At 38.3% G+C, this 18719-nt stretch overlaps 1 long non-coding RNA gene across 1 annotated transcript; it reads right to left on the bottom strand.

Moving 5' to 3' along the window:
* Positions 1 to 12467: 12467 nt before the first annotated feature.
* On the bottom strand, positions 12468 to 18321 carry LOC122108217. Its single transcript, XR_006147495.1, has 3 exons — positions 18290 to 18321; positions 16167 to 16294; positions 12468 to 12560 (listed from the first exon to the last, which is right to left on the bottom strand). It is a non-coding gene; the product is annotated as an uncharacterized LOC122108217 (long non-coding RNA).
* Between the last annotated feature and the right edge of the window lie 398 nt (positions 18322 to 18719).

Below are 18719 nucleotides of genomic sequence, written 5' to 3'. Positions count from 1 at the left end.
CATTTCCTAACAAATGGGGCAATGTCATTCTTTCTGATGGAGGCATAGAATTCCATTGTGTATATATACCACATCTTCTTGATCCATTCATCTACTGAGGGGCATCTGGGTTGGTTCCATGTCTTAGCTATGGTAAATAATGCTGCAATAAACATAGTTGTGCAGGTAGCTTTAGTGTGGCCTTGTTTGTGATCATTTGGGTAAATGCCCAAAAGTGGGATTGCTGGGTCATTGGGGAGCTCTATGTGGAGTCTTTTGAGGAACCTCCATACTGCTTTCCAAAGTGGTTGAACAAGTTTACATTCCCACCAACAATGAAGTAAGGTTCCTTTCTGTCCACATCCCCTCCAGCATCTGTTGTTGTTAGAGTTCTTGATTTTTGCTGTTCTAACTGGAGTGAGGTGATATCTCAATGTTGTTTTGATTTGCATTTCTTTTATGGCTAGGGATGTTGAACATTTCTTCATGTGTCTATTGGCCATCCTTCTTTCTTCTTCAGAGAAGCTTCTCTTTAAGTCTTTCGCCCACTTACTAATTGGGCAGTTGTTTCTTTGAGGATTTGTTGTTGGGTGGTTTAATTTTTTGAGTTCCAAGTATATTTTAGATATGAGACCCTTGTCCGTTGTATGGCTAGTAAAGATCTTCTCCCAGTCCGTGGGCTTTCTATTGATCTTGCTAGCTATGTCATTTGCCCTGCAGAAGCTCTGCAACCTTACACAATCCCATTTGTCCAGCCTTTCTTTGATTTGTTGTGTTTCCGGGTCTCTATTCAGAAAATTTCGGCCTGAGCCAAGGAGACCCAGGGTTTCTCCTATTCCATCCTGTAATGTTTTCAGAGTGTCTGCTTTGAGTTCAAGGTCTTTGATCCATTTGGAGTTGATTCTGGTGCAGGGTGATATATAAGGATCTAGCTTTAGTTTTCTACATGTAGTTAACCAGTTTTGCCAGCACCATTTACTGAAGAGGCTGTCTGTCTTCCATTCTATTGTTTTAGCTCCCTTACCAAAGATTAGATGGCTATAGGTCTGTAGGTTCATTTCTGGGTTTTCAATTCTATTCCATTGGTCCTGAGGTCTGTTCTTATGCCAATACCAAGCTGTTTTGATTACTATGGCTTTATAGTAGAGTTTGAAATTTGGTATTGATATTCCTCCAGCAGTGTTCTTTCCGTTGAGGAGCGTTTTTGCTATTCGGGGTCTTTTATTGTTCCATATGAATTTTTGGATTGCCTCTTCTATTTCCTTGAAGAATGAGGGTGGAATTTTGATAGGTATTGCGTTGAATTTGTAGATAGCCTTGGGAAGTATTGCCATTTTCACGATGTTAATCTTTCCAATCCAGGAGCATGGGAGGTTTTGCCATTTTTTAAGTTCTGTGTTGATTTCCTTTTTCAAGATTTTAAAGTTTTCATCATAGAGGTCCTTCACTTCTTTAGTTAAGTTAATTCCTAGGTATTTTATTTTATGTGGGGCTATTACAAATGGAGTTGCTTTCCTAACTTCAGCCACACTTTTCTCATTGTTGGCATACAGAAAAGCCATGGATTTTTGGGGGTTAATTTTATAACCTGCTACTTTGCCAAAGTTTTGAATCAGCTTGAGTAATTTGGGAGTGGAGTCTATGGGATTCTTTAAATACAAGATCATGTCATCTGCAAAGAGGGAGAGTTTTATTTCTTCTTTCCCTATTTGGATCCCCTTTATGTCTGCATCTTGTCTTATTGCTGTAGCTAGGCATTCTAATACTAGATTGAAGAGAAGTGGAGAGAGTGGGCATCCTTGTCTTGTCCCTGAGTTAAGAGGAAATGGCTTTAGTTTTTCACCATTGAGTATAATGCTGGCTGTAGGTTTGTCATATACAGCCTTTATTGTATTGAGGAATGTTCCATGGATTCCTAATTTTTCCAAAACCTTCATCATAAAGGGGTGTTGGATCTTGTCGAATGCTTTTTCTGCGTCTATTGAGATAACCATGTGGTTCTTATTCTTGCTCCTGTTGATGTGATGAATAATATTAATTGATTTGCGTATATTGAACCAGCTTTGCATCCCTGAAATGAATCCTGTTTGATCGTGGTGTATGATTTTTTGGATGAATTGTTGAAGTCGGTTGGCCAAAATTTTGTTGAGAAGTTTTGCATCAATGTTCATCAAAGAAATGGGTCTATAGTTCTCTTTCTTTGATGAGTCCCTGCCTGGTTTTGGGATGAGGGTTATGATGGCTTCATAGAATGTGTTCGGTAGTGAGCTTTCTCTTTCAATTTCATTGAAGAGTTGGAGGAGAATTGGTGTGAGCTCTGCTTTGAAGGCCTTGTAAAATTCCGCTGTGAAGCCATCTGGTCCTGGACTTTTCTTAGCTGGGAGGTCTCTTATTGCTGTTTCTATTTCAATGCTTGATATGGGCCTGTTAAGATAGTTTGCCTCATCTTGGTTTAGTTTTGGCATGTCAATATTTGCTAGGAAGAGGTCCATTTCTGTCAAGTTCTCAAACTTATTAGCATACAGTTTTGAGAAGTATTCCCTTATAATGTTCTGAATCTTGCTTGTTTCCGTGGTGATGTTTCCATTCTCATCTCTGAGTTTATTGATTTGGGTGTGTTCTCTTCTTTTTCTGATAAGATTTGCTAAGGGTCTGTCAATTTTGTTAAGTTTTTCGAAGAACCAACTCTTTGTTTTGTTGATTCTTTCTATAGTTTTTTTGGATTCTAATTCATTTAATTCTGATTTAATTTTGATTATTTCTTTCCGTCTACTGGATTGGGGTTTATCTTGCTGCTCTTTTTCAAGGAGGTTTAGATGTGTCATTAAATTGTTGGTTTCAGATCTCCCCAATTTGTTGATGTAGGAGCTCAGAGCTATAAACTTGCCTCTGAGTACTGCCTTTGCTGTGTCCCAGAGGAGCTGGTATTTTGTGTGTTCATTTTTGTTGAATAGCATGAACATTTGAATTTCCTTTCTAATCTCTTCCATGACCCACTCATGATTCAGCAGTGTGTTGTTCAGCCTCCATGTGATACCGGACTTTCTTTGGTGGCTTTTGGTGTTGAGTTCTAACTTTATTCCCTTGTGGTCAGAGAGAATGCAAGGTATAACTTCAATGTTTCTGAATTTAGACAAGTTTGCTTTCTGGCCTAAAATGTGGTCTATTTTAGAAAACGTTCCATGTGCTGCTGAGAAAAACGTGTATTCTGATGCTGCTGGGTGAAATGTTCGGTAAATGTCTGTTAAGTCTAGTTGATCTATGCAGCTGTTTAGATCTGCGGTTTCTCTGTTGAGTTTTTGCCAAGTTGATCTATCTAGTGGGGAGAGTGGTGTGTTAAAATCCCCAACAATTAATGTTTTTGGATCTATATGGGATTTGAGGGAAAGTAGTGTTTCTTTGATAAATTTGGGTGCTCCATTGTTTGGCGAATAGATATTTAGAATTGTAATATCCTCCTGAAGGAGAGATCCTTTAATTAGTATGTAGCGACCTTCTTTATCTCTTTTCACGAATTTTAATTTGAAGTCTATTTTATCTGATATTAGGATTGCAACTCCCGCCTGTTTATGGGGGCCGTTTGCTTGGTAGATTTTGTTCCAGCCTTTAACATTGAAAATGTGTTTGTTTTTACGGGCAAGATGTGACTCCTGTAGGCAGCAGATAGAAGGGTCTTGTTTTTTAATCCAACTAGACAGTCTATGTCGCTTAATTGGAGAGTTCAGTCCGTTAACATTAAGAGATAGGACTGAGAGGTATTTGGGAGTTCCTGCCATGTTATCTACCTTCTTGGGGGCTGCGAAAACTGGGTTCTTCCTATGGTTCTTGGATTCTCAGTTTGGGTACAGTTTCTTGGCCTTTATTGCGGTCTTGTTGGTTTTCTATGTGTAGGACATCTTTAAGGATCTTTTGTAGGGCTGGTTTGGTGGAGATGTATTGTTTCAATTTTTCTTTGCTATGGAAGGTTTTTATTTGGCCTTCAGTTATGAAGGAGAGTTTAGCTGGGTACAGTATTCTTGGTTGATAGTTGTTTGTTTTTAGGGCATGGCATACATCATTCCAGGCTCTTCTTGCTTTGATTGTCTCTGCTGAGAAATCTGAGGTGATTCTAACTGGTTTCCCTTTATAAGTGATTACCCTTTTCTCTCTGACAGCTTTAAGGATCTTTTCCTTGTTCTGAGTTGATCCTGTGTGGATTATAATGTGACGGTGGGATGTCCTATTCTGGTCTGGTCTATTTGGGGTTCTAAAGGCTTCTTGTATCTGGACAGGCCTATCTTTTTGCATGTTTGGGAAGTTCTCTGCTAGGATCCTGTTAAACAGATTTCCTAGACCATTAACTTCTGTTTCTAGCTGCTCCTCTACACCCATTATCCTTAGATTCGGCCTTCTGATGGTGTCTTCCAGGTGTTGGATAGATCTATCATATTTCTTGGACTTGTCTTGGATGGTTGTATGTTCTTTCTCTATAATATCTAGGCTGTCTTCAATCCCTGAGATTCGATCTTCTGCATGGTCTAACCTGCTGTCAAGACTCTCTACTTTGTTTTTTATCTCTTTTCCTTCTAGTTGGTCAGCTTTGATGGCTTCAAGTTCTTTGTTGAAGCTCTGTTTTAGGTCTTGTATGAATTTCTTTACTTCCTTAATTTGGTGTTCAGTGTTTGTCCTCAAATCACTTAGTTGATTGGTTATGGTTTCTTTGGGCTCCCATTCCTTCTGTTGGGTTCCATTCAGCATTCCCTTTGTGGTCTCCCTGACTTCCTTCAGCTGTTTGTTAATGGATTCCATGAATGCCTTTAGTGATCTTTGTGTGTTCTCTACCTGGTTTCTCAATTCCTGTATTACTCTTTGATTAGCTTCCTCCCTTTCGTGGGATTCTTGCAGATCTCTTTGAGTGTTCTCAGCCTGCTCACGCCATTCCTCTCTTTCTCTTTGAGTATTCTCAAGTTGTTCACGCAAATCCTGTATCAGTTTTTGAGTAGCTTCCTCACGCTTATGATATTCCTGTATAAACTTCTGGGATGCCTCCTCTCTCTCCCTATCACGCTCATACAGAGTCCTTTGTACGTTGTCAAACTTTTCATTTATCATGTTTGCCAGCAGTGTTTGTAGAGCTGTTTGGGAACTCTCCTCTGGATTATTCATTATCTGTTCTAACCCCTGATTATCAGGATTGGGAATTGAGATACCCGAATTTGCCATTTTTCTTGTGTTTTTCCGGCTTACTCTGCCCATTTGAGATGAAGATAGCACCAGTTTTGTGCTAGAACACTATCTTAAGGCAACCATCAACCAAAGTTTGCATTTGTACAGTCAATAGTCTACAGATACAATCTAGTTCAACAGATACATCTATTCGACATCAAACAACTATATGTTAAAGGACTTCGAACCGCAGAGAAGAATTTGGAAAACCAGAAATTATTAGGGTTAGGGAGAGATGTGGGTAAAAAATAGGAATAGATTGGTGTGGGGAGGCACTGGGAGAGTTAACTATGTCCTAATCACAATGCAGGAAATAGGTTGGGTAGGATGTAAGTAGAGAGAGAGAGAAAAAGAAGAAAGGGAAAGGGGAATGAAAAGAGACCAGAAAATAAAATAGAAACGTAAAAATTAATGTTATTTTAGAGATTAAAAGACCATCTATTTATAGAGGAATATGAATATGTTGAGAGAAAGGGAGGGACATAGAGGAGATGAGAAAAACTTTAAAAAAATGCTTAAAATATTATATAGGTATAAAGAGGTAGTACTGCTATTAATGAATTTAAGTCTCAGAGGTTTTGAATTGAGTAATAAGTTTGTGGATTAAGTGTGTACACAATGGGGGATAGGGTCTACTGGTTAACTACGGGTTTATCTGAGGATGTGCAGGACAAGAGTTAAGTCACATACAGATGAACAAAGAGGAAAAGATGGAAAGGATAGGAAAATGAGAAGAAAAAATCAGAAGTTCAGTAGAGCTAGAAAAAAAACCAAAAAGATAATTAAGAATGAAAGAAAAAGAGAAAGAAGACAAGAAAAGAAAGGAAAACACACATTCACGTATTCCTAAAATAAAAATTATAAGAGGAGAAAAAAAAAAAAAAAGTTAATGGAAAACAATTATTTTTTCAGAAGAGGCAAAAATTAAAGATTAATAAAAGTTTTAGAAAAGCAAAAAAAAATTTTATATATATATAAGGTAACAAAAAATGAAAAAAAAAAACAAAACAAGGAAAAGAAAAAAAAAGAAAAGAAGAAGAAGAAAAAAAAAAGTTCTTTGATTTTTTTTTTTTTTTTTTTTTTTTTGGGAGGGGTGGGAAGAGTCCTGTATCTCCCTTTTGTCTGTAACCAGAGTCTGGTTGGAGTCTCTGGTCAGCTTGAGGTCCTGTGGCTTGATTGGTTTCTTAAGTCAGTTTGTTGGAACAAGCAGAAAAATGCTCTGCTTTACCCAAGTTTTTGAGATCCCCCTCCCAGGTTAGTTTACTGGGAGGGTGATCTGCTTTGAGAATCACCAAAGAGGGGGATGCAGTGATGAGGCTAGGTTCTGGGTAGAGTTGAGGCCTTTCAAAGAACAGTAGCTTTTCCCTGGGGCTATTTTGTGAAAAAAAACTCACAGCACCCAGCCTGGAGCCATTCTCAGGGTTTCTGTTTTTCAATTGATTGTGGTGGCTGCTAGAGGGCGGGGCAGCCTCTGGCTCTGGTTACCCGGTGAGGAGAGCCACTCCAATGGCTGGCGCCTGAGCTGGGTGACTTTTCCCTGGATGGAACTGAGTCTGTGAGGTCACTTCGCCGTTAAGTTCTTGTGACCTGCTAAATGACTCGTTTTATTCCAAGGCCTGAGCTGGAGCTAGCCGCTCCTCCGAGCTTTGTCGGTATCCAAGATGGAGATCACCGGTGCTGGGGGGGGAGGGGTGGCCTTCCCTCCTCTGCTCCCAGAGGAGTGAGGAAGTGGGGCTTCTACTCACGCGGAGTCTTGGATCCCGGGTCGTCACTGGTCTGCAAAGTGCAGGATGAAGTTGTCCGCTCCTTGTTGGTTCTTGCTGGTGTTGAGTAGAATCCGCTCGTCTGCTGCGTCTGGCTCCTTTGTCCCGGACTGCGTCTCAGGTATGCCTCCGCGGCGGTGGTCGCCGCTGCGACCCTGCCGCCGCAGCGGCAGCTGCTCAGATGTGTCTGCTTGGCTTCCCCTCTCTTGACTAACTCTCTGTCCTGTGATGGCACACTTGGTGTGATTCTCTGGCTTGGGACTGTTCACTGGAACTCTGAAACTGTTTTCTATGCAAGAGCTTGTTCAGATTCCAGCTTCTCCTCCGCAAGTTTCTAACTTTATATTGGGTCTCTTTAGTCGATTTTCTGCCTGACATTTTCACAGAATGGTGGGGATAATGGTGGCAGAAAACACCCACTGTCACTCTTCAGAATCCTCTAGAACAATACTAGTGAGAATTCTCGAACCCAGTAGCTACCTATTCTGAGGCTACCTAAATTGGTTACTTAAGCTTGATTGTTTTTAATAGGTAGAAGTCTCAGAATATGGCCTTAATTCCTGAAATCTTATAATATGTGCGTTGAAGGGTTTTTAGGTAAAGCATTATGCTTGAAAATGCCAAAAAAAATCCAGAGAAAGTAGAAAAGAACTAGATGATGGATTTCCTTTCCAAATTATGCACTGAAGTTATACTCTGAAAGAGATATTTGCCTAAGTGCCTTAATATCATGCAGCGAGGAAAGTGGAGGTACAGTGTTTTCATTGATCTAACAAGACTTGAATTTTACCAACGTTAAGTTCAACATGAGGCATTCATAGCTAGTATTCTTCATCTTCTCACTTTCTTAATGCACCTGTTTGGTGCAGTACTTTGAAGGGAATGGATGATTGTTTTAGAACCAGCATTAAACCTCTAGAGCACAAAACAATTCTTAACTTACATCTTTCTCTTCAAGTCTTCTTACCCATCCTGTTTAGATATCTTCAATTCCAAATGACTAATTCTTTGTGTATTTAAGTAGCCATACTACACTACTATAAAGAAATTAATACTTCAAACTGTTGTAAATTAATCAAACTTCTCTGACTACAATGTCATTAAAAGAGGAAATAAGTGTGCTATGGAGCATGCTTGTAATCAGAAGTGCCTAGAGGCAGAAATGAGAGAATTTTGGTTTGAAGTTAATCTGTGCAAAAACAGCAGAATACTATCTTAATGAACCAGTCTGTCAGGATTATTCTTGTCTCTAATCCTAGCTATCTGGGAGGTGAAGGTGGAAGTATGGTGTTTCAGGGCTGACTCAGGAAGAAAGTATGAGCCTATATCTAAAAAATAATTGAACAGGTCTGAGAGCATAGCTCAAGTGGTTGAGCACCTGCCTAGCAAACACAAAGCTAGTTCCAACCCCAGGACAGAGGGAGAGAGAGAGAGACAGAGAGACAGAGACATAGAGAGAGAGAGAGAGAGACAGATAGACAGACACAGACACAGAGAGGAGATATGAGCATCTGTAGAAGAAGCAAACATGAACCAAATTCTATTCTTTTATTCTTTTTGTGACATATTTTCACACATCATCTATCATTATAGCTGAAAAAGGTACTTCACTCTTAGAACCCTGCCTCCTCTCAAATTTCCTTTGAATTAAAAGATTTGAAAAAGGGGTAGATGCAATGTCCTTATAGCCTCCTCCTCAGAAAAGCAAAATCATTGTGTACAAGGTATGTGCAGTGCAGCTAGGGACAGCCAGCGTGGATTTAAACTTAGGGCAGATTATGGAAGAGCTCAGAGTGACATTTACCTGAGTGAAACCACAGTGCTTCCCTGAAGCAACTTTCTACATTAATGGGACAAAGATCTTCCTCATTTTATTTAGTGGAACTACATAAGGGAATAAGAAGCCAGGTGCGGGAGGCTCACATCCACAGCCCTAGCTATTCCAAAAGCTGAGATCTGAGTATCAAGATTCAAAGCTAGCCCAGCAGAAAAGTTTGTGAAACTCTTCAGTTAACCAGCAAAAAAAAACAAAATTAGAACAGCAAAAATCAAGAACTCTAACAACAACAGATGCTGGAGGGGATGTGGACAGAAAGGAACCTTACTTCATTGTTGGTGGGAATGTAAACTTGTTCAACCACTTTGGAAAGCAGTATGGAGGTTCCTCAAAAGACTCCACATAGAGCTCCCCAATGACCCAGCAATCCCACTTTTGGGCATTTACCCAAATGATCACAAACAAGGCCACACTAAAGCTACCAGCACAACTATGTTTATTGCAGCATTATTTACCATAGCTAAGACATGGAACCAACCCAGATGCCCCTCAGTAGATGAATGGATCAAGAAGATGTGGTATATATACACAATGGAATTCTATGCCTCCATCAGAAAGAATGACATTGCCCCATTTGTTAGGAAATGGAAAGACTTGGAAAAATTTATATTAAGTGAAGTAAGCCAGGCCCAAAGAAACATAGGTCCCATGGTTTCCCTTATTTGCAATATCTAGTATAGGTATGAGTCAAGCGGAAAAAGTCAGATAATGTGATGTTAGGAAAACGAAACCTCAAATATGTATTTTAATGTTTTTGTTTCTTTCATGCATGTGTTTCTAACGCATTTATAAGATTATTTCTTGGTTGCTTTGTATGTCCCTCCCCCACAGTGTAACCCCCGCTTTCACTATATTTGATGTCAGTATAACCTGTGGAGGAGATGGGGACAAACAAGTCGTTTAAGGATTCAGGTGGACCTGTTGCAACAATGAGAAGTACAAAATGTCATGTCAAAACCAGCTTTACAATGTCGGTGGGGAGGGGTGGGGGGGGGGTATGATTGGGTGGGAGGGAGGGGGGAGGCTGGGAAGGGAGGTGAAGGGTAAACAAAGGAGGAGGTTGCAATGCTTGGTAAGAAATGTATGCATTATCCTGCCCATGTAATTGTAACCCCTCTGTACAGTATGTTCTCAAATAAAATAAAATAAAATTAAAAAAAAAAAAAAGTAAGCCAACCAACAAACACAAAACATGCTTAAAAGTGTGACACAAGTGGTAGAGCAATAGCTTTAAGGGGAAAAAAGCCAAGAGAGAGTATTAGAACCTTCGTTCAAGTCCTAGTATTAGCACAAATACAATATAGCTACAGCAAAGTGGGTATATGGCGGACTAGGCAAGATGGAAGAAACAAGCAATAGTAGAGGGTATATATAAGCCAGATGAAGGTCTTTTTGTTTGTTTCCCAAACTGTTGAGCAAACGAATACATTAAAGGTAGATATTAATAATGCATTTTTATATTAGGATGGATCAGAGTGATCTACAGAAGGTGTAAAGATACGACTTACAGGGTTGTTGCGATTGAGGGGAAAAATAAGACTCTAAACTCTGCTATTAGAAATGAAAGTAAAATCTTGGCTAGCTGAGATCAATCTCTGCAGGAGAAGACCATCCTTTTGTAGTGGTCACAGCAGCCCTCTGTATTCTGGTGAGTGATGGAGAATGAATCAGGGGCAGCTTAAGAGACTGCCATCAGCCTGCAGGCAAGGCTTAAAAATACTGAGGGATTTGTGGCTGTTCCCAGACCCAGATCTCACTGACATCTCTGAGAAGAAAATGGGTGGTAAAGCAATTAATGACAACAATGCTGCAATACTCATACAGGTGTATTTCTCACAGGAAAGAAATAGTTTGCACTGAAAAGCATATAGCTATGAGTTAGGAGTACCTACAAAAATGAAGAACAAATCCCTTCTTGGAAGAATTGTTTGAAAATTTGGGCTTTTGTCCTAGTGATAATTGGAGGTTAGACTTCTGATTAACACTTTTTTTCCTGGGCATTTCCTGGACTATAAATGTTTGCCTTGTGATATCAACTCTGGCTAGGTGACGAGAGGCGGTGGTCTTCTTGGAGATAGAGAGGCAGGAATAGAGGTGGAGAACTTGTAAAAATATGAGAAAGAAAGTTCCCTCCAATCTAAGCTCTGAAGAAAACATTCCAACACATTATTCACCAAGTTGGGGAAGAAATGTACTTCAAATTGACTATATTTTATATGCCTTATTAGAACCTAGAACTATCTCTAAAAACTGGCATGTGTGGCCTTGGACGTTTAGCAGAATGCATAAGAATGTAACCAAAAAGCAAGAACATACAAACCAAACACTGGGAGATGAGTTGTAATTGCCTCTCTGTAAATTAAAATTTAGGTTTTACAGGTGGTTAAATATTGGACAGAAAATGTGTTCTGAGGACTCTAGAGAGATAGCTCTGGTTAACTTTTAAACACAAGGTTTAGAGGACTTGTCTATTAAATCTCTCTGTGAAGATGTCTAAGTATTTAATGAGGAAGAAATTTATAGCTTCTTATTTTGGACCAGACTGCTTGGCGGGTAAGAAGGTCACATGACTGCTTCATGAACTTACTTGTATTTCTCTGTCTCATCCCACTGTGAAGCCAGAGAGTAGGCCGTGTAATGTGTGGTAAGCATGGGCACTGGTTCATTTTCTCATGCACTGCATTTCTATGGCAAATTTTAATATGCTATATACATCTGTTGGGGTTGTCTTTCTATTAAAGAGAAATTGGTGTGTGTGTGTGTGTGTGTGTGTGTGTGTGTGTGTGTGTGTGTGTGTGTGTGTGTGTGTGTGTTCCATTTACCAGAAGCTGTAAATAACTATGTGAGTCTTATACAAAGGGATTTTAGAGACTATGATTTGAAAATGAAATATAAATTTATTAAGCTTGGGATGCAGCTTCTAGAAGCTAGTTTAAAAAGTACAAATGTAGACCTACTCTGTTTGGAGAAGGGTTGACTATACTTTTTCTGAAGCTAATATTAATGTTCCAGAGGATAAAACACACTTAATTGGGAGTTTGAGGTACTGTGTGTGTGTGTGTGTGTGTGTGTGTGTGTGTGTGTGTGTGTGTGTGTGAGATAGAGAGAGAGAGAGAGAGAGAGAGAGAGAATGTCCCTGTACCTATGTGTATGCGAAAGTCAGTCAGAAAGAGAAGCAGATAAGATAGGAAAATTCCTTTGTTTGATTTTTAATATAAAAATTCCATGCCTTAGTAGTAAAATTTATAGTTTGTTTATAATATAAAAAGTCCATGTATTTGCAGTAAGATTTATTTGTTTCCAGTTAGTGGACCCATTCTCAGATATTGAAAAGGCGGCTTTTTTCCCCCCATTTTGGAATATAAGATTACACAGCTCACCAAAAATGTGCATGTAAGTTTACATTAAGGTTCCAGATAGTGATTATGAATTACTATAAAATCTCTGGCAATTACCTTCACAAATGTCTGCTTTTCTATGGATGGAGCAATGTTTTATCAAATACCCTGAGAATACTGCAATCAGCAAAGTATTTGCTTAGGGGAGAGATTTAAACGAGTTGAAGGCTTACTTTAATCTTAGTTGCCTTTCGTTAAGCCAAATAGTGTGTAGCGTTTACCTCAGCTGAACTTACTTGGATTAACTGCTGTGTTTGATTTGCATGTATATAGCATCCTCTAATATCTATGAAAATATAAGGCATCCACTTTTATTCCGTTGTAAAGAAATAGAGGCACAGAGGATATTCTGAGAAGATAGTGCTGGGTGGGGACAATCTGGGAAGGAAAAAAAAAGAAGCTGTCCAAAAAACAATTGACACTACCTCTATATTAAATTCTATTTAGTAACTTTTGTCATTGAAAATAAGAGGCATTAAGTCTGCCTGGCTTCTCTTTACTTCCTGAGATTTGGGCTGTAAGGAGGCCATGAATTTGGGCATCTGTTCACATCTTAGGGTGGGTGGGCACCAAGAGAAGGCTCACCAGCTTGAGGGGGCCTGGGTGAGTGGAAGAGCTAACAGTACCTCCACCAGCTGAACTTCCAGGTGAAGTAGAAAGAGGCTCCTTGTATGGCTGGGGTGGGAGCCTAATGCATAAACACTCCTGTCTGCTTCCTCCTCCTCATTCTAAGTAAGTGGGATGTTTGCTAGTCATGTAAACAATGCCTTATAACACGAAAAGAACACACCGACCTCAGATTTCATTCCAGATTCCCTTAAGCAATGCATGGGCTATTTTCATTTTAAGAAAATGTTGGCCCATAATGCATGTAATAGTGTTTTTGTTTATGAATATTTCTACTTTCTGTTTTATTTTTAATTTTAATTATCACTAAGGTGATGTACAGAGGAATTACCATTTCATAAGCCAGGTAATGAGGACATTTCTTCCTGAGCAATGTCAGACCTTCCTTTACTCTTTCCCAGCAACCCTCTTATATAAGTCATGTATGTTTACTAGTTTTACTGACCTTAGCTAATAAAATTATATGTGGTACAATTCATTATCTTTTAACTTCACTTGCATTCTTCAAACTCTCAGGTCTGAATTTTAAATTAACTACTATTTTATAAAATACCCTTTTCTTTCAGAGACCTCTAGATTTTCAGTATGTTTGTTTAGTGCATTGTGTTATAGTCATATGTAATGTGAACTTCATAGCTTCTCGATTGAAATTTCTTTTTAATGTATGACTTACTTCATCATGTATTTGCATTATGATTATATCCTCAGCCTCCTAAGACTTGATTTTACTTCTTGCATTATGCTAAGCATTTTGTAATGTGAATATTACTCATAAAACAGTGCCTAGTGCCTTACCTGCCTACCTATCTAGCTATCTTTTCTTACAAATTTAATTTATTCTATTTGTTTTATTGCAGCCAGATACCAATCTGGCTTCACAAAAGTACGTCCACGGAAACTGAAAACACCAGGGAATTCTGGTATATGTAACAACATAGTTTTATCATAGTTTTTTAGAGTGAGAGTGATCTTGCTCTATAGGTTTTTGAGTAGAGCTTATATTGTCACTGATAAATGCCCATATCTCAGTGGTTAACCTTTTTTTTTTTTCATGATTTCAGCATGTGTATGGAGAGGTGGCTTGCCTCCTCTCTGACAGTACACAGGATTGCCATTTGATTATGATGCTTTTCTCTGAAAATGGCTCAACCAGCAATATGACAGACAAACAGAATGGACGATCATATAGAGACTCTTCAAGCCCAGGTCTGGAGAGTACTTGTATTCAATTGGCTAGCCACTCTGAACACACAGCTTCTACGCCTCAAATCGTCTCTCCTTCTGATTTCTTCTCATGTTTCAGGTTTTCCAAGCTTTTCTTTCCATCAAACACATCCCACTCCATGCTTGGCAATGTAGGGACATTGCTTTCCAAAGGCTCACCCTTAAGCATTTTTTTTAATATTCCAAATCACAGATGACATCCTGGAGTACATTTTAGCCCAAACAACAAGACTAAAACGAAACCTGATTAACTGGCCAAGTAACTTGTTTTCCTAATTATGCACTTATTTGCATGAAATATTTAGAAATAAACATTTAACTATACAATTAAATCATCATTAGTAATCATAATTACTTTCATTTTTCACATCATGCAGAATTGTAGACAGATTTTACAGCTACAATCTCTAAAACGAATAGAAAAAATAGACATTACTTAATGACTTTATATGAAAATAAAAAGCCCTTTAACTTATTTTTCCCTAGTACTTGGGCCTTGAACTCAGGCCCTTAGCCTTTAACTTGTACACTGTTATCATCCAACTCTTTGTCTACTGTGTAGTGACAATTACATGTATCGGCCACCTGTATTGGGCAAAACTCTTAAAATGTGAACAAATTGCTCTATATGAATAAAGTGTCAATACTAAGAGGCTAGAGGGTTCACAGATCTTTCTTATATTTTACTCTAGTAGGATCAAGTTTCAGTCTGGTAGATATCCAATTGTCCTAGCACATTTATTTAGTAGCCTGTCTTTTCTCCAGCCTATGTTTTTGCAACTTTTGTCAGGAATCATGTGTGTCTGCCTGGTTTGCAATGGTTTGTTTCTGTATTTTCTATGATTTTTCACTGGTATATGTGTCTGTTTTTGTTCTTGTACCATGCTGTTTTGCTGGGAGACTATGTAGTATAAAGTCAGGTGTTGCAATATCACTAGTGTTTTTCTTTTAGCTTACATCGGCTTGTACCTCTTTGAATTCTAAGATTATTTTATCTAGTTCTGCGAAAACATCACTAAAATTTTGAGGAGGATTACCTTGAACCTGTAGATTGCTTTCTGTAATATATCCATTTTTCAAAATATTAATTTTGACAACCCACAAATATGGTAGGCAGTTTCATCTTCTAGTAACTTCTTATAATTTTCATTGTAGAAATGTTTCATTTCCCTTTCCCCATTCAGGTTTGTCCCTGGGTATTTCATTTTAATTTTGAGTCTTTTATAAATGCAATTCCTTTATGGCAAGTTTGTTATTAGTATACAGGAAGTTGCTGATTTTTTGTATTAATATTTCTTATGCTGCTATTGTCTAGTAGAGACTTTAATGTCTTTTAAGTAGATGATATCATGGGCAATTAGCAGAACTACAAGTCTTTAATTAGGCCAGCTACCTTGAAATTGCCACACATTTAAATTACTTAGAGAATATATAGAGTTTACACAATAAAAACTGTATTTGGGGGCTGGGAAGTTGGCTTAGTGGTAGAATGCTTGTCTCATGTGCATGAGGCACTGAGTTCGATTCCTCAGCAACACATAAGCAGAAAAGGATGCAAGTGGTGCTGTGGCTCAAGTGGTAGGGTGCTAGCCTTGAGCTGAAGAGCTGATAGCTTTGAGCTGAAGAGCTGTGGGACAGCGCCTAGGCCCAGAGTTCAGGCCCCACGACCACCACCAACAACAACAAAAAACCCTATATTTTCATTGGAAAAACATTCATGTAATAGAATACACACATATACCTATATAATCACATACATATGTGCATATGTATGTGTATATATGTGTGTATACACATTTGTGTTGTTCCTGGAGTATGAATTCAGGGTCTGGGCACTCTCTTTGAGCTTTATTGGTCAAAGTTAGCATCCACCCTCTTAGCTATAGTTCTACCTCTGGCTTTTGGTGGTTAATTGAAGATCAGAGTCTGATGGATTTTCCTGTCTGGGCTGGCTTTGAACCAAGATCCTCAGATCTCAGCCTCCTGAAGAGCTAGGATTACTAACCTATAAAATATATTTTATGTTGTACTCAAAATGAATACTAAACTTATTTATAATGAACAAAATCCATAAAAGATCCAGTAATTTAACAAGTACATTATTTCCTTGTCTACCTAACTGCACATACTTACTTGGTGAAGAGATGTGGAATGTTGGTTCACCTTCTTGCACTGCTTGATGTATCCATGATTCTGAGGACAATGAATAACTTCAACAGTCTCAAGGGGTCACTACTCACTCTCCTATTCTTATTTGGGTACTAAAATAAAAAAAAAAGTATGACTATCTGATACACTGGTAGGTTCAAAGCAAGTTCCAAGCCTTTCTTACAGCCCCTTTGTAACAATTGACCAATATAACTGAAAAAGAAATAGAGATAGAGTAAGACACATTTAATTGTTAGTATGTCTAGTCAACTCCCTAACTTTTAATAACAAAGGTAGAGAAACCTTTAACAATATTGATAAAATGTAAGACGAACATAAATTAATAGCATTAAATGAAGCAGTATCATGGTAGACTATATAAAAAGAATATAAAAATATTATGAACCTGACACTCATAAATTTGAAAAAAATGAACAGATTTATCAATAAACAAACTCTATTAAAACTCATACAATATCAACTAGATAATGTACAACACCCTAGAGCGCTTCAGGAAATTAAATTTGTTATAAGTTTCAGGAACCTCCAAATTTAAATAGTTTCATTAGAGATTTCTACCTGATGGTAAAAAAAAAAAAAAGGTCTCACAGTCTCATCTGGTAAGTTGAAGGAAAGGAATGCTTTCTAATTATTTTGGGGTAGTAATATAATATATAATATATGTATATATTTATATATATGTATATATAGACACAGAGTCTGATTATTCATGCAAAAATATTCAATGGAATGTTAACAAGCAGAACCCAACAATATTTCAAAAATACCTTAAATCATGATCAAATAAAAATCAGAAAGAAGAAGAAAATAACAACAATAAGACAATAAGAAGATAATGAAGTTATTGGAAATAGAAAAATGTAATATATAAACACAGCCACATGCATTCCAAGCTTATATCACATGACACAACTTAACTTTTTCTGGTGGATTTTTTGGGGGGGTCCAGTTGTGGGGTCTGAACTCTGGGCCTGGGTGCTGTCCCTCAGCTCTTCAGCTCAAGGCTAGCACTCTACCAGTTGAGCCACAGCGCCACTTTCGGTTTTTTTCTTTTTGCTTATGTGGTGCTGAGGAATAGAACCCAGGACCTCATGCATGCAAGGCAAGCGCTCTACCACTGCGCCACCTTCCCAGCCCCAAGGATTTTTTTTGTTTTTAAAGTACTGTCTCTATATTGTGAAAGGTGGCTTCCATCTTGCTCTGTAACCCAGGCTGTTCTCAAACTCATAAATTTCCTACGTTTTCCAAGTGCTGAGATTCCAAGCATTTATCCCATGGTGAGTTTGAAACTCAGTCTTGTGCACTGTCTATGAGAGTCTCATGAAAATTTGATTCAACAAATTTAATATACAAAAAAGGATGTTCCAAGTTATTATAGGAAAATGCAAACAAAAGGAAAGGAATTAGAATATTAGATAGAGCTTGAGGTCAAAGTAGATAAAGACACATACCAAGGAGTTCATATAGAAGACGTTATGGCCAGAAACATTTAATCATCTTACAACCAAATAAACACAAGTGGGCTGGGAAGGTGGCTCAGTGGTAGAGCGCTTACCAAATAAACACAAGTCTTAGAAATATAGCAAAAAATTGAAAGAAATAAGAACCTACAGGCCACAACCTTTATTAATCAGAAGATGAAGAGGACTGTCCTACAAGACTCATGGATATAGATGAAGGCTACTTCATATATCATTGGAGTAAAATCTAAACTGTTGAAATCAAAACAGATGTGTTGGCAAATGTCTAGCAATTGTATTCACCATCTTTTTTCAATGGTTTGACTATGAGTGAGACCACCTCATCCACACCATCTCTTGCTCCATTCCATCACTTCCTTCCCTTACTGCTTGGCTCGGTCCTACTGTGCTACCTTTGCCCTACTGCCTCTGATTTGGGGAAAGGAAGGGGATTGACAAAATGGTGAGACAAAGTACAAAGGGTGAACCCACACAACAGTGATACTTGCAAGACACTATGTTAGAAATGAACCTTACAGCTTGTACGGGGAGGGGAGTTAGGAGGAGGGAAAGTGGGAGAAAACGAGGGAGGGAGTAACACTGTTTAACAAGAAATGTACTCATTACCTTATGTTTGTAACTGTAACCCCTCTGCACATTACCTTGACAATACAATTCAACTGTAAAAGAAAAAGAGAATATCAAATTATCAAAGACATGTTGGTGTCGATCAGAATCACCCAGGTAGTTCACAAGAAGGTCACAGAGGCCTGACATTGCCTAACAATTCTAGTAAATACATTCCATAAGCCTGTATTTGCCTTATAAGAGCCAAGTAAACTGTATCTAATAGTTGGGACTGGACATAGAATGTTCTGATTGGCACATCAACTCTAGGGCTAGAAAAGGATACTTTTTTCTAGTAATGGGGCTTGAATTCAGTGTCTTACACTCTCTTTGTTTTTTCCCCTCATGGCTGACACAGTACCACTTGAGCCATACCTCCAGTTCTAGCCTCTTGCCTGTTAATAATTGAAGGTAACTGTCTTACAGATTT

This window comes from Dipodomys spectabilis, unplaced genomic scaffold, assembly GCF_019054845.1.
Source record: "Dipodomys spectabilis isolate Male_0828 unplaced genomic scaffold, ASM1905484v1 ptg000054l, whole genome shotgun sequence".
NCBI classification, from domain to species: domain Eukaryota; kingdom Metazoa; phylum Chordata; class Mammalia; order Rodentia; family Heteromyidae; genus Dipodomys; species Dipodomys spectabilis.
The sequence above is the reverse complement of the archived record's forward strand: the minus strand, read 5'-3'. Positions and strand labels throughout refer to the sequence as shown.